At 52.4% G+C, this 22,569-nt stretch overlaps 30 non-coding genes across 30 annotated transcripts; all 30 read left to right on the forward strand.

Annotated features, from left to right (window-relative positions):
* Window positions 1–589: 589 nt before the first annotated feature.
* LOC137611516 (U1 spliceosomal RNA) lies at window positions 590–753 on the forward strand. Its single transcript, XR_011038659.1, has one exon. It is a non-coding gene; the product is annotated as a U1 spliceosomal RNA (small nuclear RNA).
* A 586-nt stretch (window positions 754–1,339) lies between these two features.
* On the forward strand, window positions 1,340–1,503 carry LOC137611620 (U1 spliceosomal RNA). Its single transcript, XR_011038762.1, has one exon. It is a non-coding gene; the product is annotated as a U1 spliceosomal RNA (small nuclear RNA).
* Window positions 1,504–2,089: 586 nt separating this feature from the next.
* On the forward strand, window positions 2,090–2,253 carry LOC137611517 (U1 spliceosomal RNA). The gene has a single exon (XR_011038660.1). It is a non-coding gene; the product is annotated as a U1 spliceosomal RNA (small nuclear RNA).
* A 586-nt stretch (window positions 2,254–2,839) lies between these two features.
* Window positions 2,840–3,003, forward strand: LOC137611632 (U1 spliceosomal RNA). The gene has a single exon (XR_011038774.1). It is a non-coding gene; the product is annotated as a U1 spliceosomal RNA (small nuclear RNA).
* Window positions 3,004–3,589: 586 nt separating this feature from the next.
* Window positions 3,590–3,753, forward strand: LOC137611598 (U1 spliceosomal RNA). Its single transcript, XR_011038738.1, has one exon. It is a non-coding gene; the product is annotated as a U1 spliceosomal RNA (small nuclear RNA).
* Window positions 3,754–4,339: 586 nt separating this feature from the next.
* Window positions 4,340–4,503, forward strand: LOC137611510 (U1 spliceosomal RNA). Its single transcript, XR_011038653.1, has one exon. It is a non-coding gene; the product is annotated as a U1 spliceosomal RNA (small nuclear RNA).
* A 586-nt stretch (window positions 4,504–5,089) lies between these two features.
* Window positions 5,090–5,253, forward strand: LOC137611518 (U1 spliceosomal RNA). The gene has a single exon (XR_011038661.1). It is a non-coding gene; the product is annotated as a U1 spliceosomal RNA (small nuclear RNA).
* Window positions 5,254–5,839: 586 nt separating this feature from the next.
* LOC137611521 (U1 spliceosomal RNA) lies at window positions 5,840–6,003 on the forward strand. Its single transcript, XR_011038664.1, has one exon. It is a non-coding gene; the product is annotated as a U1 spliceosomal RNA (small nuclear RNA).
* Window positions 6,004–6,589: 586 nt separating this feature from the next.
* On the forward strand, window positions 6,590–6,753 carry LOC137611519 (U1 spliceosomal RNA). Its single transcript, XR_011038662.1, has one exon. It is a non-coding gene; the product is annotated as a U1 spliceosomal RNA (small nuclear RNA).
* A 586-nt stretch (window positions 6,754–7,339) lies between these two features.
* LOC137611532 (U1 spliceosomal RNA) lies at window positions 7,340–7,503 on the forward strand. Its single transcript, XR_011038675.1, has one exon. It is a non-coding gene; the product is annotated as a U1 spliceosomal RNA (small nuclear RNA).
* A 586-nt stretch (window positions 7,504–8,089) lies between these two features.
* On the forward strand, window positions 8,090–8,253 carry LOC137611609 (U1 spliceosomal RNA). Its single transcript, XR_011038751.1, has one exon. It is a non-coding gene; the product is annotated as a U1 spliceosomal RNA (small nuclear RNA).
* A 586-nt stretch (window positions 8,254–8,839) lies between these two features.
* On the forward strand, window positions 8,840–9,003 carry LOC137611543 (U1 spliceosomal RNA). The gene has a single exon (XR_011038686.1). It is a non-coding gene; the product is annotated as a U1 spliceosomal RNA (small nuclear RNA).
* Window positions 9,004–9,589: 586 nt separating this feature from the next.
* On the forward strand, window positions 9,590–9,753 carry LOC137611520 (U1 spliceosomal RNA). Its single transcript, XR_011038663.1, has one exon. It is a non-coding gene; the product is annotated as a U1 spliceosomal RNA (small nuclear RNA).
* A 586-nt stretch (window positions 9,754–10,339) lies between these two features.
* Window positions 10,340–10,503, forward strand: LOC137611522 (U1 spliceosomal RNA). The gene has a single exon (XR_011038665.1). It is a non-coding gene; the product is annotated as a U1 spliceosomal RNA (small nuclear RNA).
* Window positions 10,504–11,089: 586 nt separating this feature from the next.
* Window positions 11,090–11,253, forward strand: LOC137611555 (U1 spliceosomal RNA). The gene has a single exon (XR_011038697.1). It is a non-coding gene; the product is annotated as a U1 spliceosomal RNA (small nuclear RNA).
* Window positions 11,254–11,839: 586 nt separating this feature from the next.
* On the forward strand, window positions 11,840–12,003 carry LOC137611567 (U1 spliceosomal RNA). The gene has a single exon (XR_011038708.1). It is a non-coding gene; the product is annotated as a U1 spliceosomal RNA (small nuclear RNA).
* Window positions 12,004–12,589: 586 nt separating this feature from the next.
* Window positions 12,590–12,753, forward strand: LOC137611579 (U1 spliceosomal RNA). Its single transcript, XR_011038719.1, has one exon. It is a non-coding gene; the product is annotated as a U1 spliceosomal RNA (small nuclear RNA).
* A 586-nt stretch (window positions 12,754–13,339) lies between these two features.
* LOC137611590 (U1 spliceosomal RNA) lies at window positions 13,340–13,503 on the forward strand. Its single transcript, XR_011038730.1, has one exon. It is a non-coding gene; the product is annotated as a U1 spliceosomal RNA (small nuclear RNA).
* Window positions 13,504–14,089: 586 nt separating this feature from the next.
* Window positions 14,090–14,253, forward strand: LOC137611596 (U1 spliceosomal RNA). Its single transcript, XR_011038736.1, has one exon. It is a non-coding gene; the product is annotated as a U1 spliceosomal RNA (small nuclear RNA).
* Window positions 14,254–14,839: 586 nt separating this feature from the next.
* LOC137611597 (U1 spliceosomal RNA) lies at window positions 14,840–15,003 on the forward strand. The gene has a single exon (XR_011038737.1). It is a non-coding gene; the product is annotated as a U1 spliceosomal RNA (small nuclear RNA).
* A 586-nt stretch (window positions 15,004–15,589) lies between these two features.
* LOC137611523 (U1 spliceosomal RNA) lies at window positions 15,590–15,753 on the forward strand. The gene has a single exon (XR_011038666.1). It is a non-coding gene; the product is annotated as a U1 spliceosomal RNA (small nuclear RNA).
* A 586-nt stretch (window positions 15,754–16,339) lies between these two features.
* On the forward strand, window positions 16,340–16,503 carry LOC137611551 (U1 spliceosomal RNA). Its single transcript, XR_011038693.1, has one exon. It is a non-coding gene; the product is annotated as a U1 spliceosomal RNA (small nuclear RNA).
* A 586-nt stretch (window positions 16,504–17,089) lies between these two features.
* On the forward strand, window positions 17,090–17,253 carry LOC137611599 (U1 spliceosomal RNA). Its single transcript, XR_011038739.1, has one exon. It is a non-coding gene; the product is annotated as a U1 spliceosomal RNA (small nuclear RNA).
* A 586-nt stretch (window positions 17,254–17,839) lies between these two features.
* LOC137611600 (U1 spliceosomal RNA) lies at window positions 17,840–18,003 on the forward strand. The gene has a single exon (XR_011038740.1). It is a non-coding gene; the product is annotated as a U1 spliceosomal RNA (small nuclear RNA).
* Window positions 18,004–18,589: 586 nt separating this feature from the next.
* Window positions 18,590–18,753, forward strand: LOC137611524 (U1 spliceosomal RNA). The gene has a single exon (XR_011038667.1). It is a non-coding gene; the product is annotated as a U1 spliceosomal RNA (small nuclear RNA).
* A 586-nt stretch (window positions 18,754–19,339) lies between these two features.
* LOC137611525 (U1 spliceosomal RNA) lies at window positions 19,340–19,503 on the forward strand. The gene has a single exon (XR_011038668.1). It is a non-coding gene; the product is annotated as a U1 spliceosomal RNA (small nuclear RNA).
* A 586-nt stretch (window positions 19,504–20,089) lies between these two features.
* On the forward strand, window positions 20,090–20,253 carry LOC137611601 (U1 spliceosomal RNA). The gene has a single exon (XR_011038741.1). It is a non-coding gene; the product is annotated as a U1 spliceosomal RNA (small nuclear RNA).
* A 586-nt stretch (window positions 20,254–20,839) lies between these two features.
* Window positions 20,840–21,003, forward strand: LOC137611602 (U1 spliceosomal RNA). The gene has a single exon (XR_011038743.1). It is a non-coding gene; the product is annotated as a U1 spliceosomal RNA (small nuclear RNA).
* Window positions 21,004–21,589: 586 nt separating this feature from the next.
* LOC137611526 (U1 spliceosomal RNA) lies at window positions 21,590–21,753 on the forward strand. The gene has a single exon (XR_011038669.1). It is a non-coding gene; the product is annotated as a U1 spliceosomal RNA (small nuclear RNA).
* Window positions 21,754–22,339: 586 nt separating this feature from the next.
* LOC137611527 (U1 spliceosomal RNA) lies at window positions 22,340–22,503 on the forward strand. The gene has a single exon (XR_011038670.1). It is a non-coding gene; the product is annotated as a U1 spliceosomal RNA (small nuclear RNA).
* Window positions 22,504–22,569: the final 66 nt, after the last annotated feature.

Genomic DNA, 22,569 nt, shown 5'->3' on the forward strand with positions numbered 1-22,569 from the left:
CTGATCCACATGTCAAAGGAAAAATGTCCACCACTTCCTCCATGCAGACCAATCCATGTGTAATTTGCGTTGGAGTGCCGGGGAAAGGCCTCACTGGTGCCTTTGCCCTGTTCAGACGAGGCCCACGAGTCCTGCCCGGCCTGGCTCGCTGGAGAAAAGGGGGAGTGTACGGAGAGTGGGCTTGACATGTAAAATGTGCAGCGATTGCACCACGCTCTTGCTGAGCTTGCGTTGTGCTCGTGAAAGGAAACCTGTCCAGATATCGGTGCTCGCACAGCCCCCGTGGTTGTTTGATATTGGAGTGATTGATGAGCTCTTTTCTCTGTCTCTTGGACACAGGAAGCGCTTCCAAACTAGCTATCATTGGAAACTTCATTTGTGGAATGGAGAAATAAACCAGTAGACACGTAAACCACAGGGATAGTACTTGTTGCCCACACGTCCAAAACAGTGTTGAGCCGCGCAATTGATCAATTGCACGAGTGTCTGGTGTGTGTTATATTCTTTACTCTCCAACACTTCAAGCGTGCACCACGATCCAGGGGTGTGCGTCTGGGAAGCAGCACGCTGCCTCAGACAGCTCAAGCTCATACTTACCTGGCAGGGGAGATACCATGATCAGCAAGGTGGTTCTCCCAGGGCGAGGCTAAGCCATTGCACTGCGGCTGTGCTGACTCCTGCGAATTCCCCAAATGTGGGAATCTCGACTGCACAATTTCTGGTAGTGGGGGACTGCGTTCGCGCTCTCCCCTGATCCACATGTCAAAGGAAAAATGTCCACCACTTCCTCCATGCAGACCAATCCATGCGTAATTTGCGTTGGAGTGCCGGGGAAAGGCCTCACTGGTGCCTTTGCCCTGTTCAGACGAGGCCCACGAGTCCTGCCCGGCCTGGCTCGCTGGAGAAAAGGGGGAGTGTACGGAGAGTGGGCTTGACATGTAAAATGTGCAGCGATTGCACCACGCTCTTGCTGAGCTTGCGTTGTGCTCGTGAAAGGAAACCTGTCCAGATATCGGTGCTCGCACAGCCCCCGTGGTTGTTTGATATTGGAGTGATTGATGAGCTCTTTTCTCTGTCTCTTGGACACAGGAAGCGCTTCCAAACTAGCTATCATTGGAAACTTCATTTGTGGAATGGAGAAATAAACCAGTAGACACGTAAACCACAGGGATAGTACTTGTTGCCCACACGTCCAAAACAGTGTTGAGCCGCGCAATTGATCAATTGCACGAGTGTCTGGTGTGTGTTATATTCTTTACTCTCCAACACTTCAAGCGTGCACCACGATCCAGGGGTGTGCGTCTGGGAAGCAGCACGCTGCCTCAGACAGCTCAAGCTCATACTTACCTGGCAGGGGAGATACCATGATCAGCAAGGTGGTTCTCCCAGGGCGAGGCTAAGCCATTGCACTGCGGCTGTGCTGACTCCTGCGAATTCCCCAAATGTGGGAATCTCGACTGCATAATTTCTGGTAGTGGGGGACTGCGTTCGCGCTCTCCCCTGATCCACATGTCAAAGGAAAAATGTCCACCACTTCCTCCATGCAGACCAATCCATGTGTAATTTGCGTTGGAGTGCCGGGGAAAGGCCTCACTGGTGCCTTTGCCCTGTTCAGACGAGGCCCACGAGTCCTGCCCGGCCTGGCTCGCTGGAGAAAAGGGGGAGTGTACGGAGAGTGGGCTTGACATGTAAAATGTGCAGCGATTGCACCACGCTCTTGCTGAGCTTGCGTTGTGCTCGTGAAAGGAAACCTGTCCAGATATCGGTGCTCGCACAGCCCCCGTGGTTGTTTGATATTGGAGTGATTGATGAGCTCTTTTCTCTGTCTCTTGGACACAGGAAGCGCTTCCAAACTAGCTATCATTGGAAACTTCATTTGTGGAATGGAGAAATAAACCAGTAGACACGTAAACCACAGGGATAGTACTTGTTGCCCACACGTCCAAAACAGTGTTGAGCCGCGCAATTGATCAATTGCACGAGTGTCTGGTGTATGTTATATTCTTTACTCTCCAACACTTCAAGCGTGCACCACGATCCAGGGGTGTGCGTCTGGGAAGCAGCACGCTGCCTCAGACAGCTCAAGCTCATACTTACCTGGCAGGGGAGATACCATGATCAGCAAGGTGGTTCTCCCAGGGCGAGGCTAAGCCATTGCACTGCGGCTGTGCTGACTCCTGCGAATTCCCCAAATGTGGGAATCTCGACTGCACAATTTCTGGTAGTGGGGGACTGCGTTCGCGCTCTCCCCTGATCCACATGTCAAAGGAAAAATGTCCACCACTTCCTCCATGCAGATCAATCCATGCGTAATTTGCGTTGGAGTGCCGGGGAAAGGCCTCACTGGTGCCTTTGCCCTGTTCAGACGAGGCCCACGAGTCCTGCCCGGTCTGGCTCGCTGGAGAAAAGGGGGAGTGTACGGAGAGTGGGCTTGACATGTAAAATGTGCAGCGATTGCACCACGCTCTTGCTGAGCTTGCGTTGTGCTCGTGAAAGGAAACCTGTCCAGATATCGGTGCTCGCACAGCCCCCGTGGTTGTTTGATATTGGAGTGATTGATGAGCTCTTTTCTCTGTCTCTTGGACACAGGAAGCGCTTCCAAACTAGCTATCATTGGAAACTTCATTTGTGGAATGGAGAAATAAACCAGTAGACACGTAAACCACAGGGATAGTACTTGTTGCCCACACGTCCAAAACAGTGTTGAGCCGCGCAATTGATCAATTGCACGAGTGTCTGGTGTGTGTTATATTCTTTACTCTCCAACACTTCAAGCGTGCACCACGATCCAGGGGTGTGCGTCTGGGAAGCAGCACGCTGCCTCAGACAGCTCAAGCTCATACTTACCTGGCAGGGGAGATACCATGATCAGCAAGGTGGTTCTCCCAGGGCGAGGCTAAGCCATTGCACTGCGGCTGTGCTGACTCCTGCGAATTCCCCAAATGTGGGAATCTCGACTGCATAATTTCTGGTAGTGGGGGACTGCGTTCGCGCTCTCCCCTGATCCACATGTCAAAGGAAAAATGTCCACCACTTCCTCCATGCAGACCAATCCATGCGTAATTTGCGTTGGAGTGCCGGGGAAAGGCCTCACTGGTGCCTTTGCCCTGTTCAGACGAGGCCCACGAGTCCTGCCCGGCCTGGCTCGCTGGAGAAAAGGGGGAGTGTACGGAGAGTGGGCTTGACATGTAAAATGTGCAGCGATTGCACCACGCTCTTGCTGAGCTTGCGTTGTGCTCGTGAAAGGAAACCTGTCCAGATATCGGTGCTCGCACAGCCCCCGTGGTTGTTTGATATTGGAGTGATTGATGAGCTCTTTTCTCTGTCTCTTGGACACAGGAAGCGCTTCCAAACTAGCTATCATTGGAAACTTCATTTGTGGAATGGAGAAATAAACCAGTAGACACGTAAACCACAGGGATAGTACTTGTTGCCCACACGTCCAAAACAGTGTTGAGCCGCGCAATTGATCAATTGCACGAGTGTCTGGTGTGTGTTATATTCTTTACTCTCCAACACTTCAAGCGTGCACCACGATCCAGGGGTGTGCGTCTGGGAAGCAGCACGCTGCCTCAGACAGCTCAAGCTCATACTTACCTGGCAGGGGAGATACCATGATCAGCAAGGTGGTTCTCCCAGGGTGAGGCTAAGCCATTGCACTGCGGCTGTGCTGACTCCTGCGAATTCCCCAAATGTGGGAATCTCGACTGCATAATTTCTGGTAGTGGGGGACTGCGTTCGCGCTCTCCCCTGATCCACATGTCAAAGGAAAAATGTCCACCACTTCCTCCATGCAGACCAATCCATGTGTAATTTGCGTTGGAGTGCCGGGGAAAGGCCTCACTGGTGCCTTTGCCCTGTTCAGACGAGGCCCACGAGTCCTGCCCGGCCTGGCTCGCTGGAGAAAAGGGGGAGTGTACGGAGAGTGGGCTTGACATGTAAAATGTGCAGCGATTGCACCACGCTCTTGCTGAGCTTGCGTTGTGCTCGTGAAAGGAAACCTGTCCAGATATCGGTGCTCGCACAGCCCCCGTGGTTGTTTGATATTGGAGTGATTGATGAGCTCTTTTCTCTGTCTCTTGGACACAGGAAGCGCTTCCAAACTAGCTATCATTGGAAACTTCATTTGTGGAATGGAGAAATAAACCAGTAGACACGTAAACCACAGGGATAGTACTTGTTGCCCACACGTCCAAAACAGTGTTGAGCCGCGCAATTGATCAATTGCACGAGTGTCTGGTGTGTGTTATATTCTTTACTCTCCAACACTTCAAGCGTGCACCACGATCCAGGGGTGTGCGTCTGGGAAGCAGCACGCTGCCTCAGACAGCTCAAGCTCATACTTACCTGGCAGGGGAGATACCATGATCAGCAAGGTGGTTCTCCCAGGGCGAGGCTAAGCCATTGCACTGCGGCTGTGCTGACTCCTGCGAATTCCCCAAATGTGGGAATCTCGACTGCATAATTTCTGGTAGTGGGGGACTGCGTTCGCGCTCTCCCCTGATCCACATGTCAAAGGAAAAATGTCCACCACTTCCTCCATGCAGACCAATCCATGTGTAATTTGCGTTGGAGTGCCGGGGAAAGGCCTCACTGGTGCCTTTGCCCTGTTCAGACGAGGCCCACGAGTCCTGCCCGGCCTGGCTCGCTGGAGAAAAGGGGGAGTGTACGGAGAGTGGGCTTGACATGTAAAATGTGCAGCGATTGCACCACGCTCTTGCTGAGCTTGCGTTGTGCTCGTGAAAGGAAACCTGTCCAGATATCGGTGCTCGCACAGCCCCCGTGGTTGTTTGATATTGGAGTGATTGATGAGCTCTTTTCTCTGTCTCTTGGACACAGGAAGCGCTTCCAAACTAGCTATCATTGGAAACTTCATTTGTGGAATGGAGAAATAAACCAGTAGACACGTAAACCACAGGGATAGTACTTGTTGCCCACACGTCCAAAACAGTGTTGAGCCGCGCAATTGATCAATTGCACGAGTGTCTGGTGTGTGTTATATTCTTTACTCTCCAACACTTCAAGCGTGCACCACGATCCAGGGGTGTGCGTCTGGGAAGCAGCACGCTGCCTCAGACAGCTCAAGCTCATACTTACCTGGCAGGGGAGATACCATGATCAGCAAGGTGGTTCTCCCAGGGCGAGGCTAAGCCATTGCACTGCGGCTGTGCTGACTCCTGCGAATTCCCCAAATGTGGGAATCTCGACTGCACAATTTCTGGTAGTGGGGGACTGCGTTCGCGCTCTCCCCTGATCCACATGTCAAAGGAAAAATGTCCACCACTTCCTCCATGCAGACCAATCCATGCGTAATTTGCGTTGGAGTGCCGGGGAAAGGCCTCACTGGTGCCTTTGCCCTGTTCAGACGAGGCCCACGAGTCCTGCCCGGCCTGGCTCGCTGGAGAAAAGGGGGAGTGTACGGAGAGTGGGCTTGACATGTAAAATGTGCAGCGATTGCACCACGCTCTTGCTGAGCTTGCGTTGTGCTCGTGAAAGGAAACCTGTCCAGATATCGGTGCTCGCACAGCCCCCGTGGTTGTTTGATATTGGAGTGATTGATGAGCTCTTTTCTCTGTCTCTTGGACACAGGAAGCGCTTCCAAACTAGCTATCATTGGAAACTTCATTTGTGGAATGGAGAAATAAACCAGTAGACACGTAAACCACAGGGATAGTACTTGTTGCCCACACGTCCAAAACAGTGTTGAGCCGCGCAATTGATCAATTGCACGAGTGTCTGGTGTGTGTTATATTCTTTACTCTCCAACACTTCAAGCGTGCACCACGATCCAGGGGTGTGCGTCTGGGAAGCAGCACGCTGCCTCAGACAGCTCAAGCTCATACTTACCTGGCAGGGGAGATACCATGATCAGCAAGGTGGTTCTCCCAGGGCGAGGCTAAGCCATTGCACTGCGGCTGTGCTGACTCCTGCGAATTCCCCAAATGTGGGAATCTCGACTGCATAATTTCTGGTAGTGGGGGACTGCGTTCGCGCTCTCCCCTGATCCACATGTCAAAGGAAAAATGTCCACCACTTCCTCCATGCAGACCAATCCATGTGTAATTTGCGTTGGAGTGCCGGGGAAAGGCCTCACTGGTGCCTTTGCCCTGTTCAGACGAGGCCCACGAGTCCTGCCCGGCCTGGCTCGCTGGAGAAAAGGGGGAGTGTACGGAGAGTGGGCTTGACATGTAAAATGTGCAGCGATTGCACCACGCTCTTGCTGAGCTTGCGTTGTGCTCGTGAAAGGAAACCTGTCCAGATATCGGTGCTCGCACAGCCCCCGTGGTTGTTTGATATTGGAGTGATTGATGAGCTCTTTTCTCTGTCTCTTGGACACAGGAAGCGCTTCCAAACTAGCTATCATTGGAAACTTCATTTGTGGAATGGAGAAATAAACCAGTAGACACGTAAACCACAGGGATAGTACTTGTTGCCCACACGTCCAAAACAGTGTTGAGCCGCGCAATTGATCAATTGCACGAGTGTCTGGTGTATGTTATATTCTTTACTCTCCAACACTTCAAGCGTGCACCACGATCCAGGGGTGTGCGTCTGGGAAGCAGCACGCTGCCTCAGACAGCTCAAGCTCATACTTACCTGGCAGGGGAGATACCATGATCAGCAAGGTGGTTCTCCCAGGGCGAGGCTAAGCCATTGCACTGCGGCTGTGCTGACTCCTGCGAATTCCCCAAATGTGGGAATCTCGACTGCACAATTTCTGGTAGTGGGGGACTGCGTTCGCGCTCTCCCCTGATCCACATGTCAAAGGAAAAATGTCCACCACTTCCTCCATGCAGATCAATCCATGCGTAATTTGCGTTGGAGTGCCGGGGAAAGGCCTCACTGGTGCCTTTGCCCTGTTCAGACGAGGCCCACGAGTCCTGCCCGGTCTGGCTCGCTGGAGAAAAGGGGGAGTGTACGGAGAGTGGGCTTGACATGTAAAATGTGCAGCGATTGCACCACGCTCTTGCTGAGCTTGCGTTGTGCTCGTGAAAGGAAACCTGTCCAGATATCGGTGCTCGCACAGCCCCCGTGGTTGTTTGATATTGGAGTGATTGATGAGCTCTTTTCTCTGTCTCTTGGACACAGGAAGCGCTTCCAAACTAGCTATCATTGGAAACTTCATTTGTGGAATGGAGAAATAAACCAGTAGACACGTAAACCACAGGGATAGTACTTGTTGCCCACACGTCCAAAACAGTGTTGAGCCGCGCAATTGATCAATTGCACGAGTGTCTGGTGTGTGTTATATTCTTTACTCTCCAACACTTCAAGCGTGCACCACGATCCAGGGGTGTGCGTCTGGGAAGCAGCACGCTGCCTCAGACAGCTCAAGCTCATACTTACCTGGCAGGGGAGATACCATGATCAGCAAGGTGGTTCTCCCAGGGCGAGGCTAAGCCATTGCACTGCGGCTGTGCTGACTCCTGCGAATTCCCCAAATGTGGGAATCTCGACTGCATAATTTCTGGTAGTGGGGGACTGCGTTCGCGCTCTCCCCTGATCCACATGTCAAAGGAAAAATGTCCACCACTTCCTCCATGCAGACCAATCCATGCGTAATTTGCGTTGGAGTGCCGGGGAAAGGCCTCACTGGTGCCTTTGCCCTGTTCAGACGAGGCCCACGAGTCCTGCCCGGCCTGGCTCGCTGGAGAAAAGGGGGAGTGTACGGAGAGTGGGCTTGACATGTAAAATGTGCAGCGATTGCACCACGCTCTTGCTGAGCTTGCGTTGTGCTCGTGAAAGGAAACCTGTCCAGATATCGGTGCTCGCACAGCCCCCGTGGTTGTTTGATATTGGAGTGATTGATGAGCTCTTTTCTCTGTCTCTTGGACACAGGAAGCGCTTCCAAACTAGCTATCATTGGAAACTTCATTTGTGGAATGGAGAAATAAACCAGTAGACACGTAAACCACAGGGATAGTACTTGTTGCCCACACGTCCAAAACAGTGTTGAGCCGCGCAATTGATCAATTGCACGAGTGTCTGGTGTGTGTTATATTCTTTACTCTCCAACACTTCAAGCGTGCACCACGATCCAGGGGTGTGCGTCTGGGAAGCAGCACGCTGCCTCAGACAGCTCAAGCTCATACTTACCTGGCAGGGGAGATACCATGATCAGCAAGGTGGTTCTCCCAGGGTGAGGCTAAGCCATTGCACTGCGGCTGTGCTGACTCCTGCGAATTCCCCAAATGTGGGAATCTCGACTGCATAATTTCTGGTAGTGGGGGACTGCGTTCGCGCTCTCCCCTGATCCACATGTCAAAGGAAAAATGTCCACCACTTCCTCCATGCAGACCAATCCATGTGTAATTTGCGTTGGAGTGCCGGGGAAAGGCCTCACTGGTGCCTTTGCCCTGTTCAGACGAGGCCCACGAGTCCTGCCCGGCCTGGCTCGCTGGAGAAAAGGGGGAGTGTACGGAGAGTGGGCTTGACATGTAAAATGTGCAGCGATTGCACCACGCTCTTGCTGAGCTTGCGTTGTGCTCGTGAAAGGAAACCTGTCCAGATATCGGTGCTCGCACAGCCCCCGTGGTTGTTTGATATTGGAGTGATTGATGAGCTCTTTTCTCTGTCTCTTGGACACAGGAAGCGCTTCCAAACTAGCTATCATTGGAAACTTCATTTGTGGAATGGAGAAATAAACCAGTAGACACGTAAACCACAGGGATAGTACTTGTTGCCCACACGTCCAAAACAGTGTTGAGCCGCGCAATTGATCAATTGCACGAGTGTCTGGTGTGTGTTATATTCTTTACTCTCCAACACTTCAAGCGTGCACCACGATCCAGGGGTGTGCGTCTGGGAAGCAGCACGCTGCCTCAGACAGCTCAAGCTCATACTTACCTGGCAGGGGAGATACCATGATCAGCAAGGTGGTTCTCCCAGGGCGAGGCTAAGCCATTGCACTGCGGCTGTGCTGACTCCTGCGAATTCCCCAAATGTGGGAATCTCGACTGCATAATTTCTGGTAGTGGGGGACTGCGTTCGCGCTCTCCCCTGATCCACATGTCAAAGGAAAAATGTCCACCACTTCCTCCATGCAGACCAATCCATGTGTAATTTGCGTTGGAGTGCCGGGGAAAGGCCTCACTGGTGCCTTTGCCCTGTTCAGACGAGGCCCACGAGTCCTGCCCGGCCTGGCTCGCTGGAGAAAAGGGGGAGTGTACGGAGAGTGGGCTTGACATGTAAAATGTGCAGCGATTGCACCACGCTCTTGCTGAGCTTGCGTTGTGCTCGTGAAAGGAAACCTGTCCAGATATCGGTGCTCGCACAGCCCCCGTGGTTGTTTGATATTGGAGTGATTGATGAGCTCTTTTCTCTGTCTCTTGGACACAGGAAGCGCTTCCAAACTAGCTATCATTGGAAACTTCATTTGTGGAATGGAGAAATAAACCAGTAGACACGTAAACCACAGGGATAGTACTTGTTGCCCACACGTCCAAAACAGTGTTGAGCCGCGCAATTGATCAATTGCACGAGTGTCTGGTGTGTGTTATATTCTTTACTCTCCAACACTTCAAGCGTGCACCACGATCCAGGGGTGTGCGTCTGGGAAGCAGCACGCTGCCTCAGACAGCTCAAGCTCATACTTACCTGGCAGGGGAGATACCATGATCAGCAAGGTGGTTCTCCCAGGGCGAGGCTAAGCCATTGCACTGCGGCTGTGCTGACTCCTGCGAATTCCCCAAATGTGGGAATCTCGACTGCACAATTTCTGGTAGTGGGGGACTGCGTTCGCGCTCTCCCCTGATCCACATGTCAAAGGAAAAATGTCCACCACTTCCTCCATGCAGACCAATCCATGCGTAATTTGCGTTGGAGTGCCGGGGAAAGGCCTCACTGGTGCCTTTGCCCTGTTCAGACGAGGCCCACGAGTCCTGCCCGGCCTGGCTCGCTGGAGAAAAGGGGGAGTGTACGGAGAGTGGGCTTGACATGTAAAATGTGCAGCGATTGCACCACGCTCTTGCTGAGCTTGCGTTGTGCTCGTGAAAGGAAACCTGTCCAGATATCGGTGCTCGCACAGCCCCCGTGGTTGTTTGATATTGGAGTGATTGATGAGCTCTTTTCTCTGTCTCTTGGACACAGGAAGCGCTTCCAAACTAGCTATCATTGGAAACTTCATTTGTGGAATGGAGAAATAAACCAGTAGACACGTAAACCACAGGGATAGTACTTGTTGCCCACACGTCCAAAACAGTGTTGAGCCGCGCAATTGATCAATTGCACGAGTGTCTGGTGTGTGTTATATTCTTTACTCTCCAACACTTCAAGCGTGCACCACGATCCAGGGGTGTGCGTCTGGGAAGCAGCACGCTGCCTCAGACAGCTCAAGCTCATACTTACCTGGCAGGGGAGATACCATGATCAGCAAGGTGGTTCTCCCAGGGCGAGGCTAAGCCATTGCACTGCGGCTGTGCTGACTCCTGCGAATTCCCCAAATGTGGGAATCTCGACTGCACAATTTCTGGTAGTGGGGGACTGCGTTCGCGCTCTCCCCTGATCCACATGTCAAAGGAAAAATGTCCACCACTTCCTCCATGCAGACCAATCCATGCGTAATTTGCGTTGGAGTGCCGGGGAAAGGCCTCACTGGTGCCTTTGCCCTGTTCAGACGAGGCCCACGAGTCCTGCCTGGTCTGGCTCGCTGGAGAAAATGGGGAGTGTACGGAGAGTGGGCTTGACATGTAAAATGTGCAGCGATTGCACCACGCTCTTGCTGAGCTTGCGTTGTGCTCGTGAAAGGAAACCTGTCCAGATATCGGTGCTCGCACAGCCCCCGTGGTTGTTTGATATTGGAGTGATTGATGAGCTCTTTTCTCTGTCTCTTGGACACAGGAAGCGCTTCCAAACTAGCTATCATTGGAAACTTCATTTGTGGAATGGAGAAATAAACCAGTAGACACGTAAACCACAGGGATAGTACTTGTTGCCCACACGTCCAAAACAGTGTTGAGCCGCGCAATTGATCAATTGCACGAGTGTCTGGTGTGTGTTATATTCTTTACTCTCCAACACTTCAAGCGTGCACCACGATCCAGGGGTGTGCGTCTGGGAAGCAGCACGCTGCCTCAGACAGCTCAAGCTCATACTTACCTGGCAGGGGAGATACCATGATCAGCAAGGTGGTTCTCCCAGGGCGAGGCTAAGCCATTGCACTGCGGCTGTGCTGACTCCTGCGAATTCCCCAAATGTGGGAATCTCGACTGCATAATTTCTGGTAGTGGGGGACTGCGTTCGCGCTCTCCCCTGTTCCACATGTCAAAGGAAAAATGTCCACCACTTCCTCCATGCAGATCAATCCATGCGTAATTTGCGTTGGAGTGCCGGGGAAAGGCCTCACTGGTGCCTTTGCCCTGTTCAGACGAGGCCCACGAGTCCTGCCCGGTCTGGCTCGCTGGAGAAAAGGGGGAGTGTACGGAGAGTGGGCTTGACATGTAAAATGTGCAGCGATTGCACCACGCTCTTGCTGAGCTTGCGTTGTGCTCGTGAAAGGAAACCTGTCCAGATATCGGTGCTCGCACAGCCCCCGTGGTTGTTTGATATTGGAGTGATTGATGAGCTCTTTTCTCTGTCTCTTGGACACAGGAAGCGCTTCCAAACTAGCTATCATTGGAAACTTCATTTGTGGAATGGAGAAATAAACCAGTAGACACGTAAACCACAGGGATAGTACTTGTTGCCCACACGTCCAAAACAGTGTTGAGCCGCGCAATTGATCAATTGCACGAGTGTCTGGTGTGTGTTATATTCTTTACTCTCCAACACTTCAAGCGTGCACCACGATCCAGGGGTGTGCGTCTGGGAAGCAGCACGCTGCCTCAGACAGCTCAAGCTCATACTTACCTGGCAGGGGAGATACCATGATCAGCAAGGTGGTTCTCCCAGGGCGAGGCTAAGCCATTGCACTGCGGCTGTGCTGACTCCTGCGAATTCCCCAAATGTGGGAATCTCGACTGCATAATTTCTGGTAGTGGGGGACTGCGTTCGCGCTCTCCCCTGATCCACATGTCAAAGGAAAAATGTCCACCACTTCCTCCATGCAGACCAATCCATGCGTAATTTGCGTTGGAGTGCCGGGGAAAGGCCTCACTGGTGCCTTTGCCCTGTTCAGACGAGGCCCACGAGTCCTGCCCGGCCTGGCTCGCTGGAGAAAAGGGGGAGTGTACGGAGAGTGGGCTTGACATGTAAAATGTGCAGCGATTGCACCACGCTCTTGCTGAGCTTGCGTTGTGCTCGTGAAAGGAAACCTGTCCAGATATCGGTGCTCGCACAGCCCCCGTGGTTGTTTGATATTGGAGTGATTGATGAGCTCTTTTCTCTGTCTCTTGGACACAGGAAGCGCTTCCAAACTAGCTATCATTGGAAACTTCATTTGTGGAATGGAGAAATAAACCAGTAGACACGTAAACCACAGGGATAGTACTTGTTGCCCACACGTCCAAAACAGTGTTGAGCCGCGCAATTGATCAATTGCACGAGTGTCTGGTGTGTGTTATATTCTTTACTCTCCAACACTTCAAGCGTGCACCACGATCCAGGGGTGTGCGTCTGGGAAGCAGCACGCTGCCTCAGACAGCTCAAGCTCATACTTACCTGGCAGGGGAGATACCATGATCAGCAAGGTGGTTCTCCCAGGGCGAGGCTAAGCCATTGCACTGCGGCTGTGCTGACTCCTGCGAATTCCCCAAATGTGGGAATCTCGACTGCATAATTTCTGGTAGTGGGGGACTGCGTTCGCGCTCTCCCCTGATCCACATGTCAAAGGAAAAATGTCCACCACTTCCTCCATGCAGACCAATCCATGCGTAATTTGCGTTGGAGTGCCGGGGAAAGGCCTCACTGGTGCCTTTGCCCTGTTCAGACGAGGCCCACGAGTCCTGCCCGGCCTGGCTCGCTGGAGAAAAGGGGGAGTGTACGGAGAGTGGGCTTGACATGTAAAATGTGCAGCGATTGCACCACGCTCTTGCTGAGCTTGCGTTGTGCTCGTGAAAGGAAACCTGTCCAGATATCGGTGCTCGCACAGCCCCCGTGGTTGTTTGATATTGGAGTGATTGATGAGCTCTTTTCTCTGTCTCTTGGACACAGGAAGCGCTTCCAAACTAGCTATCATTGGAAACTTCATTTGTGGAATGGAGAAATAAACCAGTAGACACGTAAACCACAGGGATAGTACTTGTTGCCCACACGTCCAAAACAGTGTTGAGCCGCGCAATTGATCAATTGCACGAGTGTCTGGTGTGTGTTATATTCTTTACTCTCCAACACTTCAAGCGTGCACCACGATCCAGGGGTGTGCGTCTGGGAAGCAGCACGCTGCCTCAGACAGCTCAAGCTCATACTTACCTGGCAGGGGAGATACCATGATCAGCAAGGTGGTTCTCCCAGGGCGAGGCTAAGCCATTGCACTGCGGCTGTGCTGACTCCTGCGAATTCCCCAAATGTGGGAATCTCGACTGCATAATTTCTGGTAGTGGGGGACTGCGTTCGCGCTCTCCCCTGATCCACATGTCAAAGGAAAAATGTCCACCACTTCCTCCATGCAGACCAATCCATGCGTAATTTGCGTTGGAGTGCCGGGGAAAGGCCTCACTGGTGCCTTTGCCCTGTTCAGACGAGGCCCACGAGTCCTGCCCGGCCTGGCTCGCTGGAGAAAAGGGGGAGTGTACGGAGAGTGGGCTTGACATGTAAAATGTGCAGCGATTGCACCACGCTCTTGCTGAGCTTGCGTTGTGCTCGTGAAAGGAAACCTGTCCAGATATCGGTGCTCGCACAGCCCCCGTGGTTGTTTGATATTGGAGTGATTGATGAGCTCTTTTCTCTGTCTCTTGGACACAGGAAGCGCTTCCAAACTAGCTATCATTGGAAACTTCATTTGTGGAATGGAGAAATAAACCAGTAGACACGTAAACCACAGGGATAGTACTTGTTGCCCACACGTCCAAAACAGTGTTGAGCCGCGCAATTGATCAATTGCACGAGTGTCTGGTGTGTGTTATATTCTTTACTCTCCAACACTTCAAGCGTGCACCACGATCCAGGGGTGTGCGTCTGGGAAGCAGCACGCTGCCTCAGACAGCTCAAGCTCATACTTACCTGGCAGGGGAGATACCATGATCAGCAAGGTGGTTCTCCCAGGGCGAGGCTAAGCCATTGCACTGCGGCTGTGCTGACTCCTGCGAATTCCCCAAATGTGGGAATCTCGACTGCATAATTTCTGGTAGTGGGGGACTGCGTTCGCGCTCTCCCCTGATCCACATGTCAAAGGAAAAATGTCCACCACTTCCTCCATGCAGACCAATCCATGTGTAATTTGCGTTGGAGTGCCGGGGAAAGGCCTCACTGGTGCCTTTGCCCTGTTCAGACGAGGCCCACGAGTCCTGCCCGGCCTGGCTCGCTGGAGAAAAGGGGGAGTGTACGGAGAGTGGGCTTGACATGTAAAATGTGCAGCGATTGCACCACGCTCTTGCTGAGCTTGCGTTGTGCTCGTGAAAGGAAACCTGTCCAGATATCGGTGCTCGCACAGCCCCCGTGGTTGTTTGATATTGGAGTGATTGATGAGCTCTTTTCTCTGTCTCTTGGACACAGGAAGCGCTTCCAAACTAGCTATCATTGGAAACTTCATTTGTGGAATGGAGAAATAAACCAGTAGACACGTAAACCACAGGGATAGTACTTGTTGCCCACACGTCCAAAACAGTGTTGAGCCGCGCAATTGATCAATTGCACGAGTGTCTGGTGTGTGTTATATTCTTTACTCTCCAACACTTCAAGCGTGCACCACGATCCAGGGGTGTGCGTCTGGGAAGCAGCACGCTGCCTCAGACAGCTCAAGCTCATACTTACCTGGCAGGGGAGATACCATGATCAGCAAGGTGGTTCTCCCAGGGCGAGGCTAAGCCATTGCACTGCGGCTGTGCTGACTCCTGCGAATTCCCCAAATGTGGGAATCTCGACTGCATAATTTCTGGTAGTGGGGGACTGCGTTCGCGCTCTCCCCTGATCCACATGTCAAAGGAAAAATGTCCACCACTTCCTCCATGCAGACCAATCCATGTGTAATTTGCGTTGGAGTGCCGGGGAAAGGCCTCACTGGTGCCTTTGCCCTGTTCAGACGAGGCCCACGAGTCCTGCCCGGCCTGGCTCGCTGGAGAAAAGGGGGAGTGTACGGAGAGTGGGCTTGACATGTAAAATGTGCAGCGATTGCACCACGCTCTTGCTGAGCTTGCGTTGTGCTCGTGAAAGGAAACCTGTCCAGATATCGGTGCTCGCACAGCCCCCGTGGTTGTTTGATATTGGAGTGATTGATGAGCTCTTTTCTCTGTCTCTTGGACACAGGAAGCGCTTCCAAACTAGCTATCATTGGAAACTTCATTTGTGGAATGGAGAAATAAACCAGTAGACACGTAAACCACAGGGATAGTACTTGTTGCCCACACGTCCAAAACAGTGTTGAGCCGCGCAATTGATCAATTGCACGAGTGTCTGGTGTGTGTTATATTCTTTACTCTCCAACACTTCAAGCGTGCACCACGATCCAGGGGTGTGCGTCTGGGAAGCAGCACGCTGCCTCAGACAGCTCAAGCTCATACTTACCTGGCAGGGGAGATACCATGATCAGCAAGGTGGTTCTCCCAGGGCGAGGCTAAGCCATTGCACTGCGGCTGTGCTGACTCCTGCGAATTCCCCAAATGTGGGAATCTCGACTGCACAATTTCTGGTAGTGGGGGACTGCGTTCGCGCTCTCCCCTGATCCACATGTCAAAGGAAAAATGTCCACCACTTCCTCCATGCAGACCAATCCATGCGTAATTTGCGTTGGAGTGCCGGGGAAAGGCCTCACTGGTGCCTTTGCCCTGTTCAGACGAGGCCCACGAGTCCTGCCCGGCCTGGCTCGCTGGAGAAAAGGGGGAGTGTACGGAGAGTGGGCTTGACATGTAAAATGTGCAGCGATTGCACCACGCTCTTGCTGAGCTTGCGTTGTGCTCGTGAAAGGAAACCTGTCCAGATATCGGTGCTCGCACAGCCCCCGTGGTTGTTTGATATTGGAGTGATTGATGAGCTCTTTTCTCTGTCTCTTGGACACAGGAAGCGCTTCCAAACTAGCTATCATTGGAAACTTCATTTGTGGAATGGAGAAATAAACCAGTAGACACGTAAACCACAGGGATAGTACTTGTTGCCCACACGTCCAAAACAGTGTTGAGCCGCGCAATTGATCAATTGCACGAGTGTCTGGTGTGTGTTATATTCTTTACTCTCCAACACTTCAAGCGTGCACCACGATCCAGGGGTGTGCGTCTGGGAAGCAGCACGCTGCCTCAGACAGCTCAAGCTCATACTTACCTGGCAGGGGAGATACCATGATCAGCAAGGTGGTTCTCCCAGGGCGAGGCTAAGCCATTGCACTGCGGCTGTGCTGACTCCTGCGAATTCCCCAAATGTGAGAATCTCGACTGCATAATTTCTGGTAGTGGGGGACTGCGTTCGCGCTCTCCCCTGATCCACATGTCAAAGGAAAAATGTCCACCACTTCCTCCATGCAGACCAATCCATGTGTAATTTGCGTTGGAGTGCCGGGGAAAGGCCTCACTGGTGCCTTTGCCCTGTTCAGACGAGGCCCACGAGTCCTGCCCGGCCTGGCTCGCTGGAGAAAAGGGGGAGTGTACGGAGAGTGGGCTTGACATGTAAAATGTGCAGCGATTGCACCACGCTCTTGCTGAGCTTGCGTTGTGCTCGTGAAAGGAAACCTGTCCAGATATCGGTGCTCGCACAGCCCCCGTGGTTGTTTGATATTGGAGTGATTGATGAGCTCTTTTCTCTGTCTCTTGGACACAGGAAGCGCTTCCAAACTAGCTATCATTGGAAACTTCATTTGTGGAATGGAGAAATAAACCAGTAGACACGTAAACCACAGGGATAGTACTTGTTGCCCACACGTCCAAAACAGTGTTGAGCCGCGCAATTGATCAATTGCACGAGTGTCTGGTGTGTGTTATATTCTTTACTCTCCAACACTTCAAGCGTGCACCACGATCCAGGGGTGTGCGTCTGGGAAGCAGCACGCTGCCTCAGACAGCTCAAGCTCATACTTACCTGGCAGGGGAGATACCATGATCAGCAAGGTGGTTCTCCCAGGGCGAGGCTAAGCCATTGCACTGCGGCTGTGCTGACTCCTGCGAATTCCCCAAATGTGGGAATCTCGACTGCATAATTTCTGGTAGTGGGGGACTGCGTTCGCGCTCTCCCCTGATCCACATGTCAAAGGAAAAATGTCCACCACTTCCTCCATGCAGACCAATCCATGTGTAATTTGCGTTGGAGTGCCGGGGAAAGGCCTCACTGGTGCCTTTGCCCTGTTCAGACGAGGCCCACGAGTCCTGCCCGGCCTGGCTCGCTGGAGAAAAGGGGGAGTGTACGGAGAGTGGGCTTGACATGTAAAATGTGCAGCGATTGCACCACGCTCTTGCTGAGCTTGCGTTGTGCTCGTGAAAGGAAACCTGTCCAGATATCGGTGCTCGCACAGCCCCCGTGGTTGTTTGATATTGGAGTGATTGATGAGCTCTTTTCTCTGTCTCTTGGACACAGGAAGCGCTTCCAAACTAGCTATCATTGGAAACTTCATTTGTGGAATGGAGAAATAAACCAGTAGACACGTAAACCACAGGGATAGTACTTGTTGCCCACACGTCCAAAACAGTGTTGAGCCGCGCAATTGATCAATTGCACGAGTGTCTGGTGTGTGTTATATTCTTTACTCTCCAACACTTCAAGCGTGCACCACGATCCAGGGGTGTGCGTCTGGGAAGCAGCACGCTGCCTCAGACAGCTCAAGCTCATACTTACCTGGCAGGGGAGATACCATGATCAGCAAGGTGGTTCTCCCAGGGCGAGGCTAAGCCATTGCACTGCGGCTGTGCTGACTCCTGCGAATTCCCCAAATGTGGGAATCTCGACTGCATAATTTCTGGTAGTGGGGGACTGCGTTCGCGCTCTCCCCTGATCCACATGTCAAAGGAAAAATGTCCACCACTTCCTCCATGCAGACCAATCCATGTGTAATTTGCGTTGGAGTGCCGGGGAAAGGCCTCACTGGTGCCTTTGCCCTGTTCAGACGAGGCCCACGAGTCCTGCCCGGCCTGGCTCGCTGGAGAAAAGGGGGAGTGTACGGAGAGTGGGCTTGACATGTAAAATGTGCAGCGATTGCACCACGCTCTTGCTGAGCTTGCGTTGTGCTCGTGAAAGGAAACCTGTCCAGATATCGGTGCTCGCACAGCCCCCGTGGTTGTTTGATATTGGAGTGATTGATGAGCTCTTTTCTCTGTCTCTTGGACACAGGAAGCGCTTCCAAACTAGCTATCATTGGAAACTTCATTTGTGGAATGGAGAAATAAACCAGTAGACACGTAAACCACAGGGATAGTACTTGTTGCCCACACGTCCAAAACAGTGTTGAGCCGCGCAATTGATCAATTGCACGAGTGTCTGGTGTGTGTTATATTCTTTACTCTCCAACACTTCAAGCGTGCACCACGATCCAGGGGTGTGCGTCTGGGAAGCAGCACGCTGCCTCAGACAGCTCAAGCTCATACTTACCTGGCAGGGGAGATACCATGATCAGCAAGGTGGTTCTCCCAGGGCGAGGCTAAGCCATTGCACTGCGGCTGTGCTGACTCCTGCGAATTCCCCAAATGTGGGAATCTCGACTGCACAATTTCTGGTAGTGGGGGACTGCGTTCGCGCTCTCCCCTGATCCACATGTCAAAGGAAAAATGTCCACCACTTCCTCCATGCAGACCAATCCATGCGTAATTTGCGTTGGAGTGCCGGGGAAAGGCCTCACTGGTGCCTTTGCCCTGTTCAGACGAGGCCCACGAGTCCTGCCCGGCCTGGCTCGCTGGAGAAAAGGGGGAGTGTACGGAGAGTGGGCTTGACATGTAAAATGTGCAGCGATTGCACCACGCTCTTGCTGAGCTTGCGTTGTGCTCGTGAAAGGAAACCTGTCCAGATATCGGTGCTCGCACAGCCCCCGTGGTTGTTTGATATTGGAGTGATTGATGAGCTCTTTTCTCTGTCTCTTGGACACAGGAAGCGCTTCCAAACTAGCTATCATTGGAAACTTCATTTGTGGAATGGAGAAATAAACCAGTAGACACGTAAACCACAGGGATAGTACTTGTTGCCCACACGTCCAAAACAGTGTTGAGCCGCGCAATTGATCAATTGCACGAGTGTCTGGTGTGTGTTATATTCTTTACTCTCCAACACTTCAAGCGTGCACCACGATCCAGGGGTGTGCGTCTGGGAAGCAGCACGCTGCCTCAGACAGCTCAAGCTCATACTTACCTGGCAGGGGAGATACCATGATCAGCAAGGTGGTTCTCCCAGGGCGAGGCTAAGCCATTGCACTGCGGCTGTGCTGACTCCTGCGAATTCCCCAAATGTGGGAATCTCGACTGCACAATTTCTGGTAGTGGGGGACTGCGTTCGCGCTCTCCCCTGATCCACATGTCAAAGGAAAAATGTCCACCACTTCCTCCATGCAGACCAATCCATGCGTAATTTGCGTTGGAGTGCCGGGGAAAGGCCTCACTGGTGCCTTTGCCCTGTTCAGACGAGGCCCACGAGTCCTGCCTGGTCTGGCTCGCTGGAGAAAATGGGGAGTGTACGGAGAGTGGGCTTGACATGTAAAATGTGCAGCGATTGCACCACGCTCTTGCTGAGCTTGCGTTGTGCTCGTGAAAGGAAACCTGTCCAGATATCGGTGCTCGCACAGCCCCCGTGGTTGTTTGATATTGGAGTGATTGATGAGCTCTTTTCTCTGTCTCTTGGACACAGGAAGCGCTTCCAAACTAGCTATCATTGGAAACTTCATTTGTGGAATGGAGAAATAAACCAGTAGACACGTAAACCACAGGGATAGTACTTGTTGCCCACACGTCCAAAACAGTGTTGAGCCGCGCAATTGATCAATTGCACGAGTGTCTGGTGTGTGTTATATTCTTTACTCTCCAACACTTCAAGCGTGCACCACGATCCAGGGGTGTGCGTCTGGGAAGCAGCACGCTGCCTCAGACAGCTCAAGCTCATACTTACCTGGCAGGGGAGATACCATGATCAGCAAGGTGGTTCTCCCAGGGCGAGGCTAAGCCATTGCACTGCGGCTGTGCTGACTCCTGCGAATTCCCCAAATGTGGGAATCTCGACTGCATAATTTCTGGTAGTGGGGGACTGCGTTCGCGCTCTCCCCTGTTCCACATGTCAAAGGAAAAATGTCCACCACTTCCTCCATGCAGATCAATCCATGCGTAATTTGCGTTGGAGTGCCGGGGAAAGGCCTCACTGGTGCCTTTGCCCTGTTCAGACGAGGCCCACGAGTCCTGCCCGGTCTGGCTCGCTGGAGAAAAGGGGGAGTGTACGGAGAGTGGGCTTGACATGTAAAATGTGCAGCGATTGCACCACGCTCTTGCTGAGCTTGCGTTGTGCTCGTGAAAGGAAACCTGTCCAGATATCGGTGCTCGCACAGCCCCCGTGGTTGTTTGATATTGGAGTGATTGATGAGCTCTTTTCTCTGTCTCTTGGACACAGGAAGCGCTTCCAAACTAGCTATCATTGGAAACTTCATTTGTGGAATGGAGAAATAAACCAGTAGACACGTAAACCACAGGGATAGTACTTGTTGCCCACACGTCCAAAACAGTGTTGAGCCGCGCAATTGATCAATTGCACGAGTGTCTGGTGTGTGTTATATTCTTTACTCTCCAACACTTCAAGCGTGCACCACGATCCAGGGGTGTGCGTCTGGGAAGCAGCACGCTGCCTCAGACAGCTCAAGCTCATACTTACCTGGCAGGGGAGATACCATGATCAGCAAGGTGGTTCTCCCAGGGCGAGGCTAAGCCATTGCACTGCGGCTGTGCTGACTCCTGCGAATTCCCCAAATGTGGGAATCTCGACTGCATAATTTCTGGTAGTGGGGGACTGCGTTCGCGCTCTCCCCTGATCCACATGTCAAAGGAAAAATGTCCACCACTTCCTCCATGCAGACCAATCCATGTGTAATTTGCGTTGGAGTGCCGGGGAAAGGCCTCACTGGTGCCTTTGCCCTGTTCAGACGAGGCCCACGAGTCCTGCCCGGCCTGGCTCGCTGGAGAAAAGGGGGAGTGTACGGAGAGTGGGCTTGACATGTAAAATGTGCAGCGATTGCACCACGCTCTTGCTGAGCTTGCGTTGTGCTCGTGAAAGGAAACCTGTCCAGATATCGGTGCTCGCACAGCCCCCGTGGTTGTTTGATATTGGAGTGATTGATGAGCTCTTTTCTCTGTCTCTTGGACACAGGAAGCGCTTCCAAACTAGCTATCATTGGAAACTTCATTTGTGGAATGGAGAAATAAACCAGTAGACACGTAAACCACAGGGATAGTACTTGTTGCCCACACGTCCAAAACAGTGTTGAGCCGCGCAATTGATCAATTGCACGAGTGTCTGGTGTGTGTTATATTCTTTACTCTCCAACACTTCAAGCGTGCACCACGATCCAGGGGTGTGCGTCTGGGAAGCAGCACGCTGCCTCAGACAGCTCAAGCTCATACTTACCTGGCAGGGGAGATACCATGATCAGCAAGGTGGTTCTCCCAGGGCGAGGCTAAGCCATTGCACTGCGGCTGTGCTGACTCCTGCGAATTCCCCAAATGTGGGAATCTCGACTGCACAATTTCTGGTAGTGGGGGACTGCGTTCGCGCTCTCCCCTGATCCACATGTCAAAGGAAAAATGTCCACCACTTCCTCCATGCAGATCAATCCATGCGTAATTTGCGTTGGAGTGCCGGGGAAAGGCCTCACTGGTGCCTTTGCCCTGTTCAGACGAGGCCCACGAGTCCTGCCCGGCCTGGCTCGCTGGAGAAAAGGGGGAGTGTACGGAGAGTGGGCTTGACATGTAAAATGTGCAGCGATTGCACCACGCTCTTGCTGAGCTTGCGTTGTGCTCGTGAAAGGAAACCTGTCCAGATATCGGTGCTCGCACAGCCCCCGTGGTTGTTTGATATTGGAGTGATTGATGAGCTCTTTTCTCTGTCTCTTGGACACAGGAAGCGCTTCCAAACTAGCTATCATTGGAAACTTCATTTGTGGAATGGAGAAATAAACCAGTAGACACGTAAACCACAGGGATAGTACTTGTTGCCCACACGTCCAAAACAGTGTTGAGCCGCGCAATTGATCAATTGCACGAGTGTCTGGTGTGTGTTATATTCTTTACTCTCCAACACTTCAAGCGTGCACCACGATCCAGGGGTGTGCGTCTGGGAAGCAGCACGCTGCCTCAGACAGCTCAAGCTCATACTTACCTGGCAGGGGAGATACCATGATCAGCAAGGTGGTTCTCCCAGGGCGAGGCTAAGCCATTGCACTGCGGCTGTGCTGACTCCTGCGAATTCCCCAAATGTGGGAATCTCGACTGCACAATTTCTGGTAGTGGGGGACTGCGTTCGCGCTCTCCCCTGATCCACATGTCAAAGGAAAAATGTCCACCACTTCCTCCATGCAGATCAATCCATGCGTAATTTGCG

Source organism: Antennarius striatus, chromosome 17 (genome assembly GCF_040054535.1).
Source record: "Antennarius striatus isolate MH-2024 chromosome 17, ASM4005453v1, whole genome shotgun sequence".
Lineage (NCBI taxonomy): Eukaryota > Metazoa > Chordata > Actinopteri > Lophiiformes > Antennariidae > Antennarius > Antennarius striatus.